At 40.4% G+C, this 23,794-nt stretch overlaps 2 protein-coding genes across 4 annotated transcripts in view; both read right to left on the bottom strand.

Annotated features, from left to right (window-relative positions):
• The window catches only part of LOC307226668 (general transcription factor II-I repeat domain-containing protein 2-like), a 662,775-nt gene that overhangs the window by 236,279 nt on the left and 402,702 nt on the right, over positions 1–23,794 (bottom strand). The window lies entirely within an intron of this gene.
• Positions 1–23,794, bottom strand: part of EFNA5 (ephrin A5) — a 225,054-nt gene that overhangs the window by 87,804 nt on the left and 113,456 nt on the right. The window lies entirely within an intron of this gene.

Here is a 23,794-nt window from a genome sequence, read left to right as displayed (position 1 = left end):
AAGGAAAACAATTAAAGGTTTCAGCAGCAAACTAGGAAAGGGTAAATGGAGTCTTGACTCCTACAGCAACTTTCATTTTCCTGCTTTAACACACATTTTATCCATATCACTCCATTTTGTTATTCACATACTTATAACATGATTTAAACACTGTCAAGTATAGCACAATTTCCCAGCATTTTTAGCATTACTTCTTGTGAGCTAATAACCTCAAAGTCTGTATTTGACAATCTAATTTGCTTGCTTTATTTTCAAGACTTTCCCAGCACGAATAAGAATCTTGAAACATGTAAGCTTCTGAATCTTGTAAGCTTAGGAAAGCTAGTAATTTTACAACACGACCCAGGTCAAAGCTAAGGCAGACCCACAGAAGGCAGTTGGGGAGGGTCCAGGCACCAGGCATGCTGTTCCACTTCGCACTCAGATCCAATTCCTGAGGGTTGCAGATACCTATAGTCTTTTCTCCATTACTCCAAGCATGCAGCTGCTTCGTTATGCCTTCTAACAGGGTATGATGAAACCTGTGCTGGAAACCATCACAAAGAGGTTACTTATGCAAAGAAAACTCAGGGTCCCTCCACACGTAAAGGTAAAGGGACCCCTGACCATTAGGTCCAGTCATGACCGACTCTGGGGTTGCGGCACTCATCTCACTTTATTGGCCAAGGGAGCCGGCATACAGTTTCCGGGTCATGTGGCCAGCATGACTAAGCCGCTTCTGGCAAACCAGAGCAGCGCACAGAAACGCCGTTTACCTTCCCACCGTAGTGGTACCTATTTATCTACTTGCACTTTGACGTGCTTTCGAACTGCTAGGTTGGCAGGAGCAGGGACCAAGCAACGGGAGCTCACCCCGTTACGGGGATTCGAACGCCGACCTTCTGATTGGCAAGTCCTAGGCTCTGTGGTTTAACCCACAGCGCCACCCATGTCCCAACCCCTCCACACCTAGGCCACTGCTTAGAGATAGCACAGGGTATTTTTTATTTTTTTACCAGATACAAGCTCCTGGAAACATAGAACAGTTCAGGATGATCAGCTGTTCAGGTGATGATCTGTAGTTCAGGTGCCTCCTGCTAGCCTCTGGTAGTGGACACTATTCCACACATTTTCTAGTCCTAGTCAAAAGCTTACTCCATGAAATCACCTGCCCAGGAGCTTGGCCTATAAAATTCAAAGCACCATCCCACTGAAGTTTGGCCAGTTCTGAGTGCTGCATAAGACACACAGACATTTCTCTACATCCCATGGAAAACCATGGGAGCTGTTGGACTGATCTTCAATCATAAAACGTTACTTTGCTTACAGGATCATTGAAAAGATTTATTCCTTAGGTATCTACAACAACCTTCAGTTATATTTGCATATGAAAAGAAATAACAGCTTGGCAGTTAACTGCTACAGGTATTTTTCATTAAACTTAATTGCTTATTCTTTCAGTTTGTTTTTCTATGCCTGCTATTTAAATTAATTTCTTCCCCAAGTACGACACACATGCCTGTTTTCAGCCATCCCTTGCACAATCCCTGACATATTTTCACCATACAGCCCTGGCTGTCCTCTTTTCTAACTAACAGAAATGGAGAGAAGATGAGAAATTACAAACCCCAGAACTGATGTGCATGACTGGGTTAAAATTTCTTTGGCAGAACTCTTCATCCAGCTCTGCTGAGTGAATATTGAGTGGTGACTAAACCAGAACCTAAATGCTCCCCAACCTAAATACACTTTTATCTTTCCTGCAAATTTCCTTTCCTCTTGTGCCAGAATAAACCATGTTTATTGTAAGTCTTATTGCAACAGTGGGGGGAAACAAGACTATGGGTGCCCTAAGGTAGAAATATTCCCAACCTGGCTGCATCAATCTTCTGTGTAAAGAACGACACACAGATCACAAAGCAAATAAATCCTGCAGAGTATGTTGGGGAGACTAAGCAAACCAAATAAGGTCAGTGTTTTAGTACTGCCTTGTTTTGAAGTCATTATGCAAGGGATATTTTCCCCAGTGAAACTGCACTAATCAATACAGTGACTCAGCACTGTGGCAGTCTATTTAATAGAGACTTGTGTTTTTTTTCTCAAAATGCCATACTTGAGCAGCTGATCCACTGCAAGAACGATCAGCACATGCTGTCTTTATCTACTGCCTGTATCAGCTCAGAAACTTGTACAGTGGTACCTCTGGTTATGAATAATTACTACCCAGTCAGTCTGACATCAATACCAGGGAAGATTCTGGAGCAGATCATTAAGCAAACAGTCTGTGAGCACCTAGAAAGGAATGCTGTGATCACCAATAGTCAGCATGGATTTCTGAAAAATAAGTCATGTCAGACTAACCTGATCTCGTTTTTTGACAGAATTACAAGCCTGGTAGATGAAGGGAACACAGTGGATGTAGCCTACCTTGATTTCAGCAAGGCATTTGACAAGGTGCCCCATGATATTCTTGTAAAGAAGCTGGTAAAATGCGGTCTTGACTATGCTACCACTCAGTGGATTTGTAACTGGCTGACTGACCGAACCCAAATGGTTCCTCTTCATCCTGGAGAAGAGTGACTAGTGGGGTGCCACAGGGTTCTGTCTTGGGCCCGGTCTTATTCAACATCTTTATCAACAACTTGGATGATGGACTCAAGGGCATCCTGATCAAATTTGCAGATGACACCAAACTGGGAGGGGTGGCTAACACCCCAGAGGACAGGATCACACTTCAAAACGACCTTGACAGATTAGAGAACTGGGCCAAAACAAACAAGATGAATTTTAACAGAGAGAAATGTAAAGTATTGCACTTGGGCAAAAAAAATGAGAGGCACAAATACAAGATGGGTGACACCTGGCTTGAGAGCAGTACATGTGAAAAGGATCTAGGAGTCTTGGTTGACCACAAACTTGACATGAGCCAACAGTGTGACGCGGCAGCTAAAAAAGCCAATGCAATTCTGGGCTGCATCAATAGGGGTATAGCATCTAGATCAAGGGAAGTAATAGTGCCACTGTATTCTGCTCTGGTCAGACCTCACCTGGAGTACTGTGTCCAGTTCTGGGCACCACAGTTCAAGAAGGACACTGACAAACTGGAACGTGTCCAGAAGAGGGCAACCAAAATGGTCAAAGGCCTGGAAACGATGCCTTATGAGGAATGGCTAAGGGAGCTGGGCATGTTTAGCCTGGAGAAGAGGAGGTTAAGGGGTGATATGATAGCCATGTTCAAATATATAAAAGGATGTCACATAGAGGAGGGAGAAAGGTTGTTTTCTGCTGCTCCAGAGAAGCGGACATGGAGCAATGGTTCCAAACTACAAGAAAGAAGATTCCACCTAAACATTAGGAAGAACTTCCTGACAGTAAGAGCTGTTTGACAGTGGAATTTGCTGCCAAGGAGTGTGGTGGAGTCTCCTTCTTTGGAGGTCTTTAAGCAGAGGCTTGACAACCATATGTCAGGAGTGCTCTGATGGTGTTTCCTGCTTGGCAGGGGGTTGGACTCGATGGCCCTTGTGGTCTCTTCCAACTCTATGATTCTATGAATGCTTCTGGTTACAAACGCTTCAGGTTATGAACTCCACTAACCTGGAAGTAGCTGCTCCTGGTTGCGAACTTTGCCCCAGGATGCAAAAGGAAATTGTGCGCCGGAGCGGGAGGCCCCATTAGCGAAAGCGCACCTCAGGATAAGGACGGTTTCAGGTTAAGAATGGACCTCCGGAACGAATTAAGTTCATAACCAGAGGTACATTGTGAGATCTTTTGTTTGTTTAGATTCTTTGGGAAAGAGCAAAGTGTTGTCCAGAACAAGGACAGACAAGAAGTGGAGAAAATGGATGCTGAAATTTGTGTGTTTAACATTTTCCAGCTATGCCTTACACAAATATAATTCATGCTTTCTTCCCTGCATTTTATTACCTCTCCAACTAATACATTACTGCTGTAATATGTTTTAAAAACAAAACTTAGTATGTGATGTGGTAAATCACTCATGGTCTGAATAATTTTGGGAGCATTTTCAAACATTTAGCCATATAAACTAAAGAGAGAGAAAAGAATCACGGAGTGATGTAAATTATGAAGGAATAGTTTGATCCATTTAATCCTACTGAAAGAATGAAGCTGTTTAAAGAATCACAAAGGCCGTTCCTGTAAAGCCTAAGAGCCAAGCATGCATTTCATACTTCTCTGTGACAGCTTATATTTCAACACATTTTATAGGCACGTAAGAACTTAAGAAGAGCCTGTTGAATCGGGCCAATGGCCCACCTGGTCCTGCATCCTTTTCTCACAGTGACCAACCAGGTGGCTCTGGGAATTCTGCAAACATGACCCGAGAACCTGAGCCCACCTGCAGTTTCCAACAAGGCCCAATAGGTGCAGCCAGCAAGGAACATTGGAAGCTGCCTTCAAAGGTGTCACATAGTTCAGCGTTATCTACACTGACTGGGGGTTTATCCACACTTTAACTTTTGCCCTGCTCTTTCCAGGCAGAGGTCTGAGCTAAAATGCTCCACGTCTGAGCAATTTTATTTTTTTTTCCATATATTTTTGCCCTGAGCTTTCCCCTGCTCTTTAAAGCTGAACTGGAGCAAACGTCAATTTGGGTTTTCCATGGCTTGATGTTCACTCTGATTCAGAAAAGTAAGTATGGATAAGCCCTGACAGTGGCTTTCCAGTGTTTCAGGCAGGAATTTTTTCAAAGTCCGACCTTAAGATGCTGAGGGTTAAACTTAGGACCTTCTACACACAAAGCAAATGTTCTACCGCATACCTGTAGTAGTTCACATGAACTGACTATGGACTGTGAAACAAGGTCCAGCATCTTTCATGCCTCTTTCTACAGTTTCAGACCCACAGATTTTCCTCAACAGATTACCTGCAGGATACCTGGCATGGACAAAACGTTTGAAAACTGCTTTTATATGACAGCAGTTTACAGCACAACACTGTTCTTGTAGATGTGTTTGTTATTAGTGCATTACGGCAGTATAAAGGGAAAATGGATTTATGGTAAGCAAAGCTACTTATTAACTCTACATCTTATTTGCATACTATCAGCAAATACATTCACTAAAATGTAATATTACTGGTAAGCTGTTTTGTGATATTCCATCCATAACCAACAGCATCAGATATAGATATATATATATAGATATATATGAGAAATGCACTTTTTGTAAAATGGTTGAGCTATTGTGACAAGTATTTGTAATACTGCTGCTTTCATACACATACTGAAGGATAGGCTCCCACTAATTTATGCAATAAATCAGGAGCATAATGGCTTGATCAGCGCAATTTGTTTCACCTGCTTCTGCATCCCTGTGACTTTTATGACAGACCAAAAGTTGGCTAGTGCACTGAAACAACATTTTAATGTCTCTGCAATAAGTGATCTGCTTACCAACCAGTAATAATGCAGCATCACATGCTTCCAGATTCTTCACTGGGTTTCAGTAAGTAGCCTTTACATTGAACAAGAGAAATCAGGACTCTCCCAAGATGTTTTACCCCTCTGGCCTGCAATTCATCCTCCTAATCCCAGATAGGTGCAACATGACTGTTCAGTGATGAAGGACAGGCACTCCCTCTTGGGTCACTAGGATACAAGTTCCAAGCCTAGTACTGAGAACTAGTTCTAGGCTAAGCAGGGAAATAAACACACTGAAAAGGTCTTTTGGCAACAGGTGGCTCTCATCAGCAAGGCTAACTACAAACAGCTTTAATTGCAACACATTAAATAATCTCAACAATAGTCTACGTTTTCTAATATGGCGAGGTCTGTCTCAAACTGCTTACTAGCAGTAGCCTAACACTTTACTCCATATTGTTGAGAGCTGGAAGTAGTGAAAAAGAATAAAAAACAATATGATCTTGACACAAAAGAGTTGATCACGTTACAAAAAAGCAGCTGAATCTTGTATTTATAAGAGGTCCTTGGACAGCATATAGCTATTACTGTTGAACAATGGGCACATATGTCTGCAGATTTAAAAAAGAAAAAGGAGGAAAGACTATCAGCCTTCGTTGTATGAAAAAACCACATTCAGAATTCCTTTCTAACAAACACCCGTAGAAATACTTGATGAATGGGCCCTGAGAGAGCACTTCTCATTGCCCTAGCATGGAATGGCTTATAGGCATACAACACTCCATCAATATAGAGAGCTGGCAGAATGAGAGGCAGGAAGGATGCTCTCAGACAGCATGCATCTGCTTACTAATCGCATGGAGTGCTTCGATTCTCTCCCCTCATTCATCGCCTGAAGAAAGTTCACCATATAGGAACATACCATCAACAGATGGCCCCTGGCTAATGGATTACTCAAGAGCAGCTTGTTAATTTACCCCAAATAAGCAGAATTACTGTCTTCCATTTGAATCCAAAATCCAAATCTGGGGTAGCAGATTAGGTTGCCTAATACATTTACAAGCTTTTTTTGTTTTGTTTTTTTAAAGTTTGCTTAAAAAAAAAAAAAAAAGCTACAGCATATACTTCCACAGCATAAGTGAGGCATTTTCTATTTATCTATGTTTTGGAGATAAATGCTACATGAAGTGGATTTTGAGTCATATGCTAATTAAATCATTTACCTCCTACCTCTGTTTTCCCCTCTAGGAATCTTTTCCATTGTACGTTTTAATTTAAAGAATTAAACTTTTATCACCTTTACCTTATGGCTGTTTAAAAGTAACAGCACCTTGCGCCATTCTACTCTCATAAACCATGTAAAATATCCATTAAAACCTAATAAGCATTTAAAAATAACGTAGCTCATATTGTAATATTTGAAGTTTTCTAGCAGCATCATTAACTTGAAGGTGTCTGTTTTTTTGAAAACCACATTTAAATTCAGAATTGTGCTTACGAAAGTTCTATTAATACCAAGGTTAAAAAAAGAGGGTGTTTTTTGTTTTTTGTTTTTTTTTTGTTTTAAGTAGATTATGTGAACATCCACTTTAAACTTTTGCCATCTTTTTAACAACACTGTATGCACCCAGTGATGTTTTAGTTACATTTAAAAACACACACACAGAGTGTGTGTGCACGTGCGCGCGTATAGTCATATTATACATCTAAAAAGTGGCAACAATTTGCATTGTTCTCTATTGGGAATTTGCACAAACTCTTCAGCTTACTGAATGGTTATTTAAAAAGATCTGCGAAATAGCATTGTCAATGAAATTAATATACCTTTCAAGGAGTCAATAGAGATCTCAAATAAATGGTCTGTTTATAAATTTTTGATCCATACACCTTTTTAAACTATTATGGAATGCTGTGGAGATCTCAAACTTAAACCTAACTTTGTAGAAGTACGTTAAAAGCTATTTTTTCATAAAATAAAAAAGTATTTAAGAAAAGGTTTGTAAATCAAATCACACCAGAAGAGCAGGTAAGGAAAGAGACACATTTGGAAGTGAAGAACAACATCACATACTGAAACTCAAGAGTGAACTTCAAGTCGTCATTCTTCTAAAGGCAACTCAACCATTGTTGGCATGGAGGGAAGGCTTCGCTCTTTCACACCTACTCATGTAAACCCCTTAATAGAAGTTGATACATTGCTTACCTGAAAATTCAGCAAGCTGCACTTATTGATTTGGCGAGACTGGCTATTGCTTCATCTCTTACAACATGTGCGCAACACATAGTCCTCTGAAGCATTTCATGTCTGCACAGGTACCCAAGCCACACAAACATAGCCTCTCCTTCTGTCAAACTTTTGGCAACTGTAAAGGGGAAGAAGGCACGTGGGAGAGAGAACCCTGCATGCCTTCTACCCCATACATGTGGTAGTCCATCAGACAGTATAATTTATCCCTTCTGTGGTCCACCCTTCACCCTAGCTGGGAGCAGCTAGTATCATGCTGGGTGTCAAAGGCGAAATCCCTGCTTTCAAAGCGTTTTCCTCATCCTGCATTCATAAAGCACTAATTTTTCATGTGCACTATAAAATGAAAGCAATATTAACAAGCTGTAAATGTTTATCACCTTTACTCATCTCCTATTAATCAGAGGAAACATGCAAAAACTAAAGCAGGCTTTAGCTAGATGCTTCTGCTTGGTTGTTGTGTTTTGTTTTAATCTGATGGCATTCTGACACATCTAGTTTGGTAGCATTGCAGAATTCTTTGACAACCAGTCAGCTTTGCCTAAAGGTGCCATTGTTTTAAAAGGCAGAAATTTAAATTACAGTCATTGAAACTTTTGCCAAAAAGACATTAACTTCCTGTTAGCTCAGGCTTTAGCATTTGAATGGTTCTAGACTTAATAAAAACCACTCTTAGGCAATCCTGATGGAAAGCCATCAGAGCTATTTTTCATGCTTATGGAATTAATGTTGAGAACTATTTTCTTTCTCCCCTGGTAGAGTGAAACAGCTGCTCAAAGAAAAATAAAAATAAAAACAACTTCAATACAAGCAATGGGATGTGTGTGTCATGTTGCCAATATGGCTTGTTCTTACTCTCAATGGTATCCATTGTATAAAAAGTGGTTTGGTTTGGAAATAATATCTTACAGCTCTTCTTTAAGGGCTTTACAGCTCTGGGCTCACATTAGTCCCTTTTTGGAAGGGAAATTCATTAACTCACCTGCTGTTTTATGATGTCTCCGATGAAGTTCTACTATTACTGGCTTTTGTTATTTTAATTATTGTTGTTTACTGTTTTGATAATTTAATGCAATAATGTTATTGTATTACAGTGCATTGCTGTATTGTGATATATTGTATTTTTATGGTAATCTACTCTGGCAATTATTTTTAATAGAAAAGGGGGTTTGAATATTTTAAGTAGATTTTTAAAAACCCACTTGTTAAATAAGCCTTTGCATTTGTGGGTTTGGTGAATTCGAGGTTCATTAGGTATAAACTACAGTCTCTTCTCAACATGTCTTCTCTACCAACAGACATATTTGGTGATGTAGTAGCACAGGCCCAATGGGTGTGGCAGTAATAAACACCTCCTTTACCAAGGTTTTCATGCCTTTAATCTGGAAAGAGGCAGCAATATAGTGCCTGATCGTGGAAATGGAAATCTACTTGGGTAGTGATCACTTTGGTTTTTAATATTCTCATTGGGTATGTGCATAAGTTCTAGTAATGTAGCTCCAGAGCTTTGGATGAAAGTAATGACTGAAATCCCTTCTAGACTGGACTTCAGCCTAGTTTCAGCATGGAAACTGCCTTGGTCATCCTAGTGGATGATCTACAAAATGGATAAGAGGGTGTGTAGGCTCCTGGCAGGGTTTGACACCATTGGCCTTTGGAGTCACCTTGAAGTGATGGAAACTGGGGCCATGGTGTTGAAATGGGTCTGTTTATTCCAGGGATTTCTTACCACACAGAAGGTAGTAATGGGGGACTGCTCTTCTTCCCCATGGCATGTCACCAAGGGAGTTTCACTGGCTTCCACCTTATCCCACTGTGCTATTTAACACATACATGAAGCTGCTGGGGAAGGTCAATTGGAAATTTGGTTCCTGAAGTCATCAGGTACCCATGTTTACCTTTCATTTTTATATGAAAGGAGGCAGTTGAAATGCTGAAGCACTGCTTGACAGTTCTGAAAGGCTAGGTGTGGTACAACAAGCTGAAACTCAGTCCAAACAAGTTACCATTAGTAGATGAACCGTTTACAGCTTTCCCTAGTTTAAAATGGTACGCCAGCTATGGCCTTTGCTAACGAAGGTGGACCTTGGCATGGGCGTTCTTGCTTTAATGACTTCCAGATTGGGCTGCTGTAACATGTTCTATACAGGGGTACCCTTGGAAAATGTTCAGAAACCTCAATTAGTACAGAATGCTGTCGCCAGAATGTTGGGAAGAGCTAGGCGGTCTGATTTATTGTGCCATTTCTTTATGTCATGCACTGGCTGCTGATTACGGTAGTTCCCAGGTCAATTCAAGGTGCTGGTCCTAAATCTTCAAAATCCTTGTTGGCTTGGCACCTGTCTACTTTAGGAACTACCTTTCCCAGATGTTCCTCTCCATATGCTCAGATTATCATCTGAGACTCTGTCCTAAGTCCCTCAATGTCAGAGATGTGGCTGGTGTAAATTAGGGGTACAGCCCCTTTTCTGTTGTGCCATCTACCCTATGGAAAATTCTATCAAGTGGCCCTTTCACTATTTAACGAATTCATAAAAATTTATACCTCCCTTTCCAAGCAAGATTCCCCACAAAGCAGCCACACTGCTTCAGGAGGTTGCTGCAGACCTGCTTTTTAAGAAAGACCTTTGGTTAATCATGTAGTTTTGCTACCTCAGATCTGTGCTATTTTTTTCTGCTGCTGAAATTTGATATACAGATTGGATATGGTTTTATTATTATTATTATTTGAATGTCTATTGAGAGTTTTGTTTTAGGGATTTTTTAAAAACTTGTTTTATTACTGTTTGTTAGTCACCTTGAGTCTGTCAAAATAGTCAGGATAGAAATTTTAAAAATAAATTTGAATAAAATAAATATGTATTTTCATTGCAAGCAATGATGTGCTTGGGAGATGTAAAATTTGCTGGAAGCTAAGAAAATCCAAGCTTAGTGTACAAAAATAATTGGATGACTCAAGTGATATTTAATTTATTATTTTGATTTAAAATGCCTGTACTGTTATTTCCTGATGACCACGCTCTCACTTTTTAAAACCAATGTACTAAAAGTGACTGCTACATGTATTTTTTGTACTTCTACATGTATACATTCAAGCAGTGTGCTGTTTATTTTATGGACTGTAATGTCCTTTGGCTTAAAGTGATCAATTTTTTCCATATTTTTTGATCTACTATTTCACTCAAATCAATTTCAATTTTTCTACTATTGCACGCCAGAGCAGCCACCATAACAATTCCAATCTCAATCAAAAGTAACCTGAAGCTTCCCCCCACATTGTCTGCATGTAGCAGAGACTTCTATCTTGCACCCCCTTTCAATTTTAGAGGGAACTATGGTGCAGTTCCCTCTAAAATTGAAAGGGGGTGCAAGATAGAAGTCTCTGTGCTACATGCAGACAATGTGGGGGGAAGCTTCAGGTTATGGTGCAGTGGGACGCGGGTGGCGCTGTGGGTTAAACCACAGAGCCTTCGACTTGCTGATCAGAAGGTTGGCGGTTCGAATCCCCGCGACGGGGTGAGCTCCTGTTGCTCGATCCCTGCTCCTGCCAACCTAGCAGTTCGAAAGCACGAAGTGCAAGTAGATAAATAGGTACCGCTCCAGCAGGAAGGTAAACGGCGTTTCCATGCGCTGCTCTGGTTTGCCAGAAGCAGCTTAGTCATGCTGGCCACATGACCCGGAAGCTATACGCCGGCTCCCTCAGCCAATAAAGTGAGATGAGCACCGCAACCCCAGAGTCGGTCACGACTGGACCTAATGGTCAGGGGTCCTTTATGGTGCAGTGTTGTGCTTGCAGATATTAACACAAAATCTCACGCTTGGACTACTGCAATGCGCTCTACATGGGGCTACCTTTGAAGGCGACTCGGAAACTGCACTTAATCCAGAATACAACAGCTAGACTAGTGACTGGGAGAGGCTACCAAGACCATATAAGACCAGTCCTGAAAGATCTTCATTGGCTGCCAGTACGTTTCCGAGCACAATTCAAAGTGTTTGTGCTGACCTTTAAAGCCCTAAATGGCCTTGGTCCTGTATACCTGAAGGAGTGTCTCCACCTCCATCATCCAGCCCGGACACTGAGGTCCAGCACCGAGGGCCTTCTGGCAGTTTCCTCACTGCGAGAAGTGAGGTTACAGGGAACCAGGCAGAGGGCCTTCTCGGTAGTGGCACCTGCCCTGTGGAACGCCCTCCCAGCAGATGTCAGGGCAATAAACGACTATTTTACTTTTAAAAGACAACTGAAGGCGGCCTTGTTTAGGGAAGTGTTTAATGTCTGATGTTGTATTGTTTTTAATATTCGGTGGAAGCCACCCAGAGTCGCGGGAAAAACCCAGCCAGATGGGCGGGGTATAAATAATAAATTTTAGTATTATTATTATTATTATTATTATTATTATTAACACAACTAGTATCAAACAGTAGTTTCAAGCATGGTTAGAAATGTGGTTGTGCTAACCATGATTGGTGTTGGAGAATCAAATTTAGAAACTCCTTCAGAAGTCATCCAGTCTGTGAACAACCTCTGGATGCCAGAAATCTACTCCTACAAGCCTGAAACATAGTCACCCAGACCTTACTTAAAGAAGAGCCCACCACCTTCTGAAGTAGTCTCATCCATGGCTGAACTTGTACTGTCAGGTATTGCTTCCTAATGTATAGTCTAAACCTTTTTATTGTAGTTCGAACCTAGTGGTTCAGGTCCTATCCTCACTTATTTCAATGCAGCCATCAACACCGCATCACTGATAGCTCTGAAACAGTAGAAAAGGGACAAAAGAAATACTGGGGAAAGGCAGGCGGAAAAAGATAAGGGAAACTGATAAGAAATAGCGGTGTGTGTTAAAGAAGTAATTTTACTGCTTCCCCAAGTTCTTTCCCTCCCCACAGCTCTGTAAAATAATTTTTGGGGTGTTTAATAATTAAGTCACATTAGATATTTTGCACAGGGAGAAAAGAGATAAATGGAGGTGCTTTGCCTTCAACAGAACTGGGGAAATGACTTATGCATTGAAAGAGGAAGATCTTTACATCTATGTGTGGTTCATGTGAGCATGGGAAAAGGATGGAGGTCCTGCTCAGCCTTGCTTGCTCCATTTGGGTTTTCTTTGTGGTATTTTGTGGAAGGTAAAGGCCACTGTTGGGAGTGACATTTATGAAATGTAACTCTAAAAAACCCAGAAAACAAATCGCAATGCTGAAAGGTACTTTTAAAAAAAGAAAGGAAAGGAAAGTGAGTGACACTGTAAATGACATTCCCTCACCCCAACTTACTTTAAACTATTTTAAATAGCAAATTAGCCTGGTGCAGAGTGGATTTTTTTCCCCCTTACCGGAGAGATGAAAGGTTAACTGTCTGAGAGAGAATAATATGTTTGACATCTATTTAGGGAAGAAAGGGTTTGTTAATAAAAGCAGAGCCCCACTTGATGTTCCTAATGCTTCTTAGTGTTTGCATACACTTCCAAATAATTAGGGAATCTTACACCCCCTTCTTTCCCTACAACAAAAAAAGAAGGGTAGGAACCCAGAATGGAAAATAAAAAAGCCATTTCAGACCCCAGTGCCTTGTTTGCTGGCTTTGACAGAGGTCCTTGGAGGTCGGAGTGACTGACAAGTCTTTGGTAGCTGAGGGACTGCAGATAATGCACATACCATCTCTTGAGACACAAGAGCTCTGAGTGCTACTCACCATATTTAATAGGGGAAGGAGAGGCAGTGGTTGGAACAATGCAGCGAGCAGGATGACTCAAAGATTACAAATAGCTTCCTCAGCCAATTAGTTCCAATTAGAAAAGCAGGAGGGTACTGTAAACCTTGCAGACAGCAACAAGTGCCTCCCCTAACTCGCTCTCTGGCTCTCACAGAGCTACTTTGGTAACCACTTTCTAGAATGCATCTCTTAACTGGCCAAGAATACTTGCCTCGGCTCCCCTGAGAGAAAATGTGTTGTACATGTCACTACACCAGTAAAGTTCCTTTAAAAAGGCAATTGCAGCTGGGTGCAAAGGCTTCAGTTTCAATAACCTATGGCAGCCCGAGCACTCAGACTGGGATTTCATAAAGTGCAACTGAGAGAAAACCACAGTTTAAATAAAATGAGAAGCAGCATTGTCAACAGAACCCCATGCTGTGAGCGCACAACTGTCCTAGCAGGCAATCTTTGGAACAGGATAGCTAGGAAGAGCGATGGGGTGGCATGCTATTTCTAGCACTAACACTCTGGATTTTGCAATATCTGAGTTATATTCCCTTCATATGGATTGGTAGGCACTAGTTTTTCTTTGCAAGTTAATAGGATGCAATTACAAGAGGATTCCTCTCATAGAATCTGAGCATGCTTTCCTTCTCTGTCTTTCTGACTAATAACATCAAACTATTGTATTAAGCAGACTTTACATTTATTGAGGAAAATATTACCTCCTTTGGTGTGTTGTTACATTAGCTTAGAGGCTGTGCTTTTCATTTTGCACCAAAAAAAAGTACTCTCATTGCACTGAAGTGTTAAGCATCAGTTCCTACTGGCTTCAGACTATTTTTTCATCCTTAACTCCCACACACAACTGGAGACAAGTAGCAGCATCAACTGCCATGTTAAACCTCAGGTGCCTGATGAAGACTTGTAAAAAAAAATCAGCAGGCATTTTAAGTAAGCTTTTCTGATTTTCTGATTATTTTTAGCAAATCAGTATCCATTTTGTATCACTTAGAAACTATGGTGCTAAGAGGTATAAAAATGTCTGAAATAAATAAATACAGAAATTTAACTTCATGTTATGCAACTTACCACAATGGTTCTCAATATGAGACATAAACACACTCTGCCCATGTGGGCGCTACACATATTTTAAGGTTTCCCCTGTTCCTGGGAGGCTTGCTTAGACAACACTGATATATGACACTGTCTAGGCAACAGTTGTCCATGCATTTATCTCAGGACTGGCATGTGCAGCCATAGGCACATCAGGCATCCATGAAAGATGCAAGTATCCTTTTCTTCATCATAAAGTGAAAAGCTGTTTGACCAACCACATACCACAAACACTGCCTTTTTTATCAGCCGAAATGACCTCACACCAATCACATTCAAACAATCAGAGTGCTCAGTGTTTTCTAGAATACATTAATTAGTTAAAATGCTTTGGGGATACCTTCGCCAAGAAAAAGCCTTATACAAAAGACACTACTGTGAAATACAAACAGCATTATTCTACATTTAAAAAAATAAGGTTGGAAGAATATATAGGGGAAATGATTAGATATAGAAGATTAAGCAAAAATGATTTGAGGAAATGGATGAAAGAGAGAAAGTAAAATAATAACATATTAAAAGAAATTATTAAGTTAAAAAATAAGGTTGAAAGGACTTGCTGAAATAAAAATCTGAATTTGAATACAGAAATGGGAGGTGTGGGGAGGTCAAGAAAATAAGTAAAAGGGAAGTGGTTATGTAAAGGATTTAATTTTTTTTTTCTTTTTTCTATTTTATTGATTGCATTTTTTCTTTGTGTTTTTCTGTTTTTGTGTTGTACTGCGTATTTCTTTTTGTTTTTTGTTTTTTTCATGTTCTCTTTGTAATCTTTAAAAAATCTGAATATTATTAAAAAAAAAAAAAAACGACTGTTACAGAGGGCACATAGGAAGTTGTCTTGTACTAAGCCAGGCAACTGGTCCATCACATTCAGTGTGGCTTGCACTAACTGGCAAGGGTATCCAGGGTCTGAGATGGGACATTTCCATCCCTACCTGGTGATGCTGAGAACTGAACCTAAGTTATTTTACATGCAAAGAAGATGCTCTGCTGCTGAACTAGCATTTCATTTATAGGTATCGAAAATCAACCAATATATTTAAGGGTCAGTTACTTTATAAACAAATCATGAGTAGATGGTTGAGAAAGTAGTTTCACCTAGGTATTTACAAAGCAGAGAAGACACTTTAGAAGCGTTTTCAGTTCAGCAGCGCTAAAATCTAAACTAATGAAGGGAAGAAAACCTACAGTGTGTTTCCTCCCACCCTGCTTTGAACCATAAATGCTGTTCTGCTGCCAGTACCAAGCTAGACGAAGAGTGCAGCTATGACACGACACAGGTACTTAACTTTTACAGAATTTTTCCAACTGTGGCTTCCTTTTCCATCTTTGGAAACCTTTTTAAAAGGAGCCCTCATTTAGTCACAGAGGGACTGCCAAGCCATTTCAACGTCAGCAATGACCCAGCCGTAATCACAAAACACACATGTAAATACCAGGTTTCTTCTGAGCCAAGTTACTTTGATGCTTCATAAATCACAAGGCTATGCTGAAGTAAACAGAAAGTGTTTTCACAGTGTTCTGAAACTATATTTCTTCACACCAGCTAGGTGTGATAAGGTCTGCATATAGCACTGTGGGCTTTTCACTAAGTGCCATAGATGGAGAAAGGCCACACAAAAGCCCTATTCATGGATTCCAAAGAATATAAGGACTTAAATCGAGGAGGGGGAGTATCCTGACCTTCAGAGGGACGTTCCTATGGGAGTTTTGAAGTGCATTTAACTGAACGTGCTTACAAGTCCCTTCCATATCTTCCAGCTCTATGTGAAGCACATATGCCCACTGCATGCAGAAACATTGGAGGCAGTGGCTGTGTGTACATTCATGCTCCTTGCTCCACGATTTAAGCCCTCACAAGTTCTTTTGCTATCGTGAATAGGACTTAAGCGGCCCAAACCATCCAGGAGAAATTGCAGATAGTCACGAATGTGTTAAAATCAGAGGTGTGCATAGGCAACAAGGTCCAGTTCAAACCCTAATTCAGCACTTGGGAAAACAGCACAGTTTGGCTTGGAATGATTCAGAGACGGGCTAACTTGGGAAACCTGACTTGGGAAAACAGAAGCTGCATGCCCCTGCCGCTTAATATTATGGGAAATAAAACCAAAAATGGCTAAAACATTTCCCCCCTTTTTAAGAAAATTTGATAATTTGATATTAGCAAGCCTACTTTATCACAGTTATTAAAATGACATGTGTTAAGTGTATTTAACTTAAGGCTGCTGCATCAACCTAGATTTTCAGTCATAACTGTGAATTTCCTTTGGCAGATTTAGCACTGACCATTGCTTTTACTTAATTGTAATGGTTTGTTGTGAGAAGTCATGACTGCATGCATCTTTGGGCTGCCTGTACTATGCATTGTACTATGCATCTTTGGGTACTATGCCTGTACTATGCATCTTTGGGCTGCCTGTACTATGCATTACCTAAGCCAAAAGAATATCCCCCTTCCACCTATCTGCAATGTGAAGGCCTTGCTCTTAAATGGTGCTGCCTGAGTTTAGGGTGGGAGCTGTTCAGGACAAAAGTAAAAACTATGTTGAAGACATGGCTGAAACCCCGATCCTTCCCACCGAAAAGCAGAATTCTTCGGTGCTAAAGCGGGGAAAAAACTGAGGACTGACCTCATAAGGATGAGAAGAATTTTGGGCATGAAAGACCTGAGTAGTCATGCTTCTAAAATATGTCTATTTATATACATTATTCAATATACCCTTCATGCTACCATAGCATTTCAGTGTGCTGACATGACTTTTCGAAAATGCTATCTAGAGACTGTTCAAAGCACATAATTGAATAACATTCCTACACTTCTCCGCAAATTCAAATCAGTAGTCGATGAACATATTTCCAACAACATAAACAAAGAGCATTAGACCAAAATTATAAAATCATTATATTAGTCCTACAAGAAGAAGAATGAGGCTTATTTATTGTCTGTAATCAAATTTTTAACGGTGCAAGAAATTACCTACTTAATAAATTCATTTGCATTCCTCAGTTCTACACTTTACTATCAGCCTGGTGAAAGAATAAGTATTATTAAGCTACAATATGCATTTCAGAAGTTCCCACACTAAGGAATGTAAATGGAATGTCAAACAGGATGGTACTTAAATACTCCCACCCTCACCATATTTAGGACTCTCATTTAGCATTTTATCTACCTATTTAAGTGACAACTCTACCACATAGCTATGGAGAGGAGCAGGGTAAACATCACCCTATAGTAACACGTCCTCCTTTAAAATATATTTTTTTTAAAATGACAGAATGACTGTGGCCTTGAATCACAGTATCCTCAATTCTAGCTAGGAGCATGTTATTCAGATCCTATTGAATGGAAATAAACAGTTGAATTACCTGAAAATAAGAACTGGTAGCACTCTTTCAATTAAACATTACAAAGCTTTTCCGTAAAAGAATTGCATTTTAAAAAAACATAGATATGAGAGTTAATGTATTGCTATTAACTTTTGTTATTATAGTGTGATCCTATTCATGCTCACTCCGAAGTGAGTTACATTGAGCTCAACTATATATAGGACTGTGGCAAGAGACGTAAAACTTGACTGTGTAGGCACATCTCTAGCCAAAGGGAGTTCTCCGAGATATACTTTTTCTTGGTTTTTAAAGCCACACGGAGGGACAGAAGGTATATACCACCTAATCCTATGAAGACTGAGGATCTGCAGAGAAATCGGTTTGTAAGCTGTAGATTCTAGGTCACAAACCCCCAATATCCCCTCAGCCACTTATTTTTCCAGCTTAGTCTGTGCCTTCCCCACAGAGAGGGACAGATGGCACCAAACAAGCATTTCACAAGATAGATATATTTTTTGTAGTAGTGATTAGTCTGGATTGGAAAACAACATACGGTGAATAATTTGCTCTCTTTTTTTCTCTTACTTGTCTTAACCCAAACACATTGACCTCCACCAAAGTCAGAGGTCCCAAATGTGTCCTTTCCCCTCAGACCTTTCATCTGCTCCTTTCATTCCATTCTCTGGGCACAGCACAAAGGTCCTTAAAAGCTACGGCATAAAATAGCAACATACGACAGCTACCGTGTGGAAATGAATGAATCACACGGGTCAAACTGGAGCCCAAGCACAACATCTGGGAAAACCATTCATCACTAAGGCAGTGCTGTGCAGACTTGATGAGTATGTAGCTGTCACAGATATGCAGAGCCTTCCTCTTTATCTCCATCAACACATGTATCATCTTTCCTACAATTCTAGCAATGAGGCACCTGGTCTCTAAGATGGGTGGCAAGTACAGTAAGTTATTGTCCAAACTATTCCAGCTGAGCATTACAACTGGAGAACATTAGCAAGCTTCCCTTTGTATCTGCCATTGCATCCTTTTGGACAGTCTGGAATATTTATTTCATCCATAGATTTGGGTTGTGCTAATATATATCTCAAGGGACGCAGGTGGCGCTGTGGGTTAAAGCCTCAGCGCCTAGGGCTTGCCGATCGAAAGGTCGGCGGTTCGAATCCCTGCGGCAGGGTGCGCTCCCGCTGCTCGGTCCCAGAGCCTGCCAACCTAGCAGTTCGAAAGCACCTCCGGGTGCAAGTAGATAAATAGGCACCGCTTACCAGCGGGAAGGTAAACGGCGTTTCCGTGTGCGGCTCTGGCTCTGGCTCTGGCCAGAGCAGCGATGTCACGCTGGCCACGTGACCCGGAAGTGTCTCCGGACAGCGCTGGCCCCTGGCCTCTTAAGTGAGATGGGCGCACAACCCCAGAGTCTGTCAAGACTGGCCCGTACGGGCAGGGGTACCTTTACCTTTACCTTTAATATATATCTCGGACCTGGTTTGGAACCTTCAGAGCAAATCTGTAAGGGCAGGTGTTGTTCCACATTCACAAAGATTTAGGTAGTCACAACCCTATGTTTTTATTGATTCCCAGTTAACATGAAAGCAATTCAACATCTGCAAAAAATAACTATGTGATCCAGAGAATAAGCAACCCACCGGTTTCCATGAAAACAAGGAGGTATGTGCAGGAAATGTGACCATCACAGAAGGCTCACTAGCATTCTTCTTAGTTTTGCATGAAAAGTTGGGTTGCCCAGATAGAATCATGGAATTGTAGAGTTGGAAGAGCACCCTGAGCACCATCTAGTCAAACCCCCTACAATGCAGGAATCATGCCCACAGCCATCCCTGGGTGGGGACGAACCACCAACCTTCGGGTTAACAGCCAGATGCACTGACCCACTAAGTCAATGACTAAGGCTACAATACTAACCATGTCTACTGAATTCTGTACGGGCTTCTTCCAGGTTAAGTGGGGCTAAGATAGCAGCCTAACTATTTTTACTGCTACAGATATTCACTTTTGGGGGAGATTGATTCTATGGTGAAACAAGCCTTGTTGCTCAATTCTTCTCACTCTTTGTTCTTTCCAGCTGAGTTTCCATTCAGCTGCCCCTGCAGTTGTGTGCAAATCTTTGGAGTTATATCATCCTTTCCCTCCAATCCGAAATGTATTTTTCTACAAGCTGCCAGAAAGGTTGCATTTCAAAACAATGCTTCCTGTGTATCCTTTGCTCAACTGCATGGGGTCCCTCTCAGTTCTGTAATAGGATAAAGATGGTACAGCATTGTTACAGCAACAATATTACTCCTTTGAAATCTCTTGCCAAAAGATTTTAGAGTGCTGAAATTAACGTTAGTTGCCCACAGCCCGTAATGTACGTTCTGGCTGCCATTCACTCACATTTTGATACAATACCAATTTGAGCAAGAAAGAAATCACCAGAAGTCAAAGATAAATGCACAGTATTCTAAAGAAGCTGAAAAAAGAGACCTGCCTGTTTGATCAAAAACACCAAACAAGCCTAGCTTCGCTTTCCCCTACTTCTTTGGCAGGAAACTGAAGTGAAGATAAGAGAGCTTACATAGCATAATGCACTAATTTGCAGGGTTTAATGCAAAAGATGCACAAAAATAAACCAAAAACCAGATGGCAATCAATTGTGAATGATGGAAGAAGACTGGATGTCTCTCACTTTGTTATTATTTCTCGAGAATTTTAAAATTAATTTTATAACTGGCAGAAGCACAGTTTGCCATAGTTTTCAGGATATAGTTACTTCCTCCTCTTGTCCCAAAGTCCATCAATATATGTATGTATTGACTGAAAACATGTAAAAGGGAATCTTGGTCATATCATGACTCCCCTTTGTCATCATTTTAATAAATATACATAAGTGCTGATGTACACAGGTAACCTGGGCAAAGTGGGCAATAGTCTGAAAATAGCATCAAATTAAAAAAAACAGACGAATGGCAAGTTGCTAATGTGTAACTCCACAAACAAGGGCATGCAATTCTGAACCTACTTCCCCAAAACTGGTGGGGTAGGGGCGAACTGGCTAGAGAGAGTTTATCATACATCTCTACTGATCACATTAGTTCACTGGGAGCGAATTCACTCAAGCAGGGCCAGTGTAATAAATAACACCCTATTAGTTTTTAAATCTGATCATTAATTCTGAGCTGTCTGACCTGAGGTGTCAGGCACAAAGGCCCATAGTGCAGAATATGCCCCCTATGGATACATTCACCACAATATCAGTATTCCAGACCAGTCTGAGTGAAACCAGTTTACAAAATGTAATAAGCAAGCAGTTGGGTACCCTACCTTAACTATACAAAACGTGAAACAGCAGGGAGCCCGTCTAGATTATTGAATTTCACTGGCAGCGTCAATATTGACAAGTGTCGCTGAAAGCTGAGAATTACCTTATCCATTTTACTAGATACACTGAAAATTGGTCAACAAGTGAACAGAGGAGAACAAGGCAGATGGCAAAAGTGAATGGTGTTAAGAATGTTGTTGGTGTTAGGTATAAAAATAATTTGTTGCAAATTAGGTAGCAAAATGTGACAAAGATGGGTGTGGAACTTCTAAAACTATGCAAGTTGTATTAAGTTGGGATAGATGTTGCATACTAAAGGTCTCAGGCTCAACGTTCAACATCACCATTTTTTTTTTTTTTAAAGGTAGCAGTGGAAAGGCTTGTCAGTGTCTGAGACCTAGATGGATACTTACCAATAGATATCTACTGTGATAGATAGACTGATCTGGTAAACGTCACCTGCCTAAACTTTGTGCACACAAATATAACCGTGAGTTGCACTCTCATTCTTTCTTAACCCACTTGTTCACTCAAACAGAAACCTGTACTTCATACCTGCTACAGTTATATTGGACACACTAAATTTGTATAATTCATCAAATATTATATTTGAGATTTAAGCTAAGTCAGTCAGACCCAAACCTCACAAGAAGTCAAGTCCAGTTTGCCCCTAAGCTACAACCTTATTAATATTGGAACTGCAGTTCTGAAGATTAATAATATCTACCTGAACTGTCTGGTCAAACTATATCCTTAACATTAGCATTCAACTATCTATCCGACTGCTAGCTGTAATAGCTGATCATATGTAGTCAGTCCCATAAAGAGGAAACAATGAAAACCAAGTAGCAAAGATCACATTCTACATGTAGCAGAGTTAACAGTAGCAGAGTAAATCCAAAGGCTTATAAATGAGTAGCTTGGCATGTTACTGAGCCCAGCTGTTTTAATGAAATAGGTACAGTATACATGCAGATATGTATGCTGAATATCTGTTTATGCTGAGATTTCTACATTCAACTCACTTTGCACAGTACACAAATGGTATATATAGAGCCAAGCTCTATTTAAATCACTCAGTAGCTCAGCGATAGACCTCATGCTTTTGCATACAAAAGACCACAGGTTCAATCCCTGGAATTTTTAAGTAGGGCTGGGAACTATTCCAGTCTGAAACCCTGCAGATCCACTATTGACCAGAGTTGATCAGGGATGCAAAATGTGTGGTCTTCTAAATGTTATTGGACTACAACTCACAACATACTTGGCCATTGGCCATGCTGGTTGGGCTGATGGGAGTTGGAGTTCAACAACATCTGGAGAGCCGTTGGTTCCCCATCCCTGCTCAAGACAATAAATGCTAAGCTAGATGAATTCAAGTTAAGATCTCATATATGGTAGCTTCTTATGTTCCTAAAATCACCACCCTCCCCTACGATTACGATTTTGAAGTATTATTTTAAGAAATTATATAGTTTAACTTAGAAAATGTATGGAACTGGAAAAGCTTTTGCCAGGCAAGTACTCCTCTATTCTATTGGTCAGACCACAGCTGGAGTACTGTATCCATTTCTATGCACCACAATTGAAGGAGGATATTTACAAGCTGGAACATGCGTAGAGGAGGGCAACCGAGATGGATCCAGGGTCCGGAAACAAAGCCTTAAGAGAAACTATTGAGGGACCTGGATATGTTTAGCCTGGTCAAGAGGACACTGAGAGGAGATATAGAATCATAGAGTTGGAAGGGACCGCGAGGATCGTCTAGTCCAGCCCCTTGCAATGAAAGAATCTTTTGCCCACTGTGGGGCTTGAACCCAAGAACCTGAAATTAAGAGGGCTGTCACATGGAGGATGGAGCAAGCTGGGTTTTTTCCTGCTCCGGAGGGTAGGATCTGAAGTAATGGCTTCAAGTTACAAGAAAGGAGATTCCAACTAAACAATAAGAACTTTCAGATGGTAAGAACTGTATGACCGTGGAACAGACTCCCTCTTAAAATGGTGGGCTCTTCATTCTTGGAGATTTTTAATCAGAGGTTGGATGGCCATCGGTCATAAATGCTTTAGCTGAGATTCCTGCATTGCACAGGGCTGGACTAGATGACGCTCAGTGTCTCTTCCACCTCTACAAGTCTATGATAAATCTAAGGTGTTGTTTTTTTTTTAAAAAAAAGGAGAAAAAATTCAAGAACAACAATAGCTTGTGGTCAAATTAAATGCTGGAACATAAAACAACATACATTCTCTTGATCACACTGTATATGCAAGTTTTATTCCCCCTTCCACTTATTTTCCACTGCATATTTGGGGTATAATTCACCAGACACTGGTTTTCTGTGTTCTCAATTCATTTCAATAGGGTTTGTGTGAGAAAGAGTCTACCAGTAATCTACCAATGCATCTCACTCCATTCATGTGAAACAGAAAAGCTTTTCTACAAGTTTAGAAGGGAAGACACCAATATGCAGATAAATTTGTACTATGAAAAGAACAAAAGGTGCATTTCAGAGCTGTGTATAAAACAAAGTAGTATGGAATGAAATGTTGGGCAAAAGATACATTATTTTCAATCTAACTGCACTGTCTGGATTACAAAAAAAATAAAAAAAATAAACCTTACTGCCAGAGTAACTGGCAAGTAAGTGGATTCTATGCCACCTAATAATAATAATAATAATAATAATAATAATAATAATCATTATAATTATAATTATAATT

The sequence above is a fragment of the Podarcis cretensis genome (assembly GCF_951804945.1).
Source record: "Podarcis cretensis genome assembly, chromosome: 11".
Taxonomy (NCBI): Eukaryota; Metazoa; Chordata; class Lepidosauria; order Squamata; family Lacertidae; genus Podarcis; species Podarcis cretensis.
The sequence above is the reverse complement of the archived record's forward strand: the minus strand, read 5'-3'. Positions and strand labels throughout refer to the sequence as shown.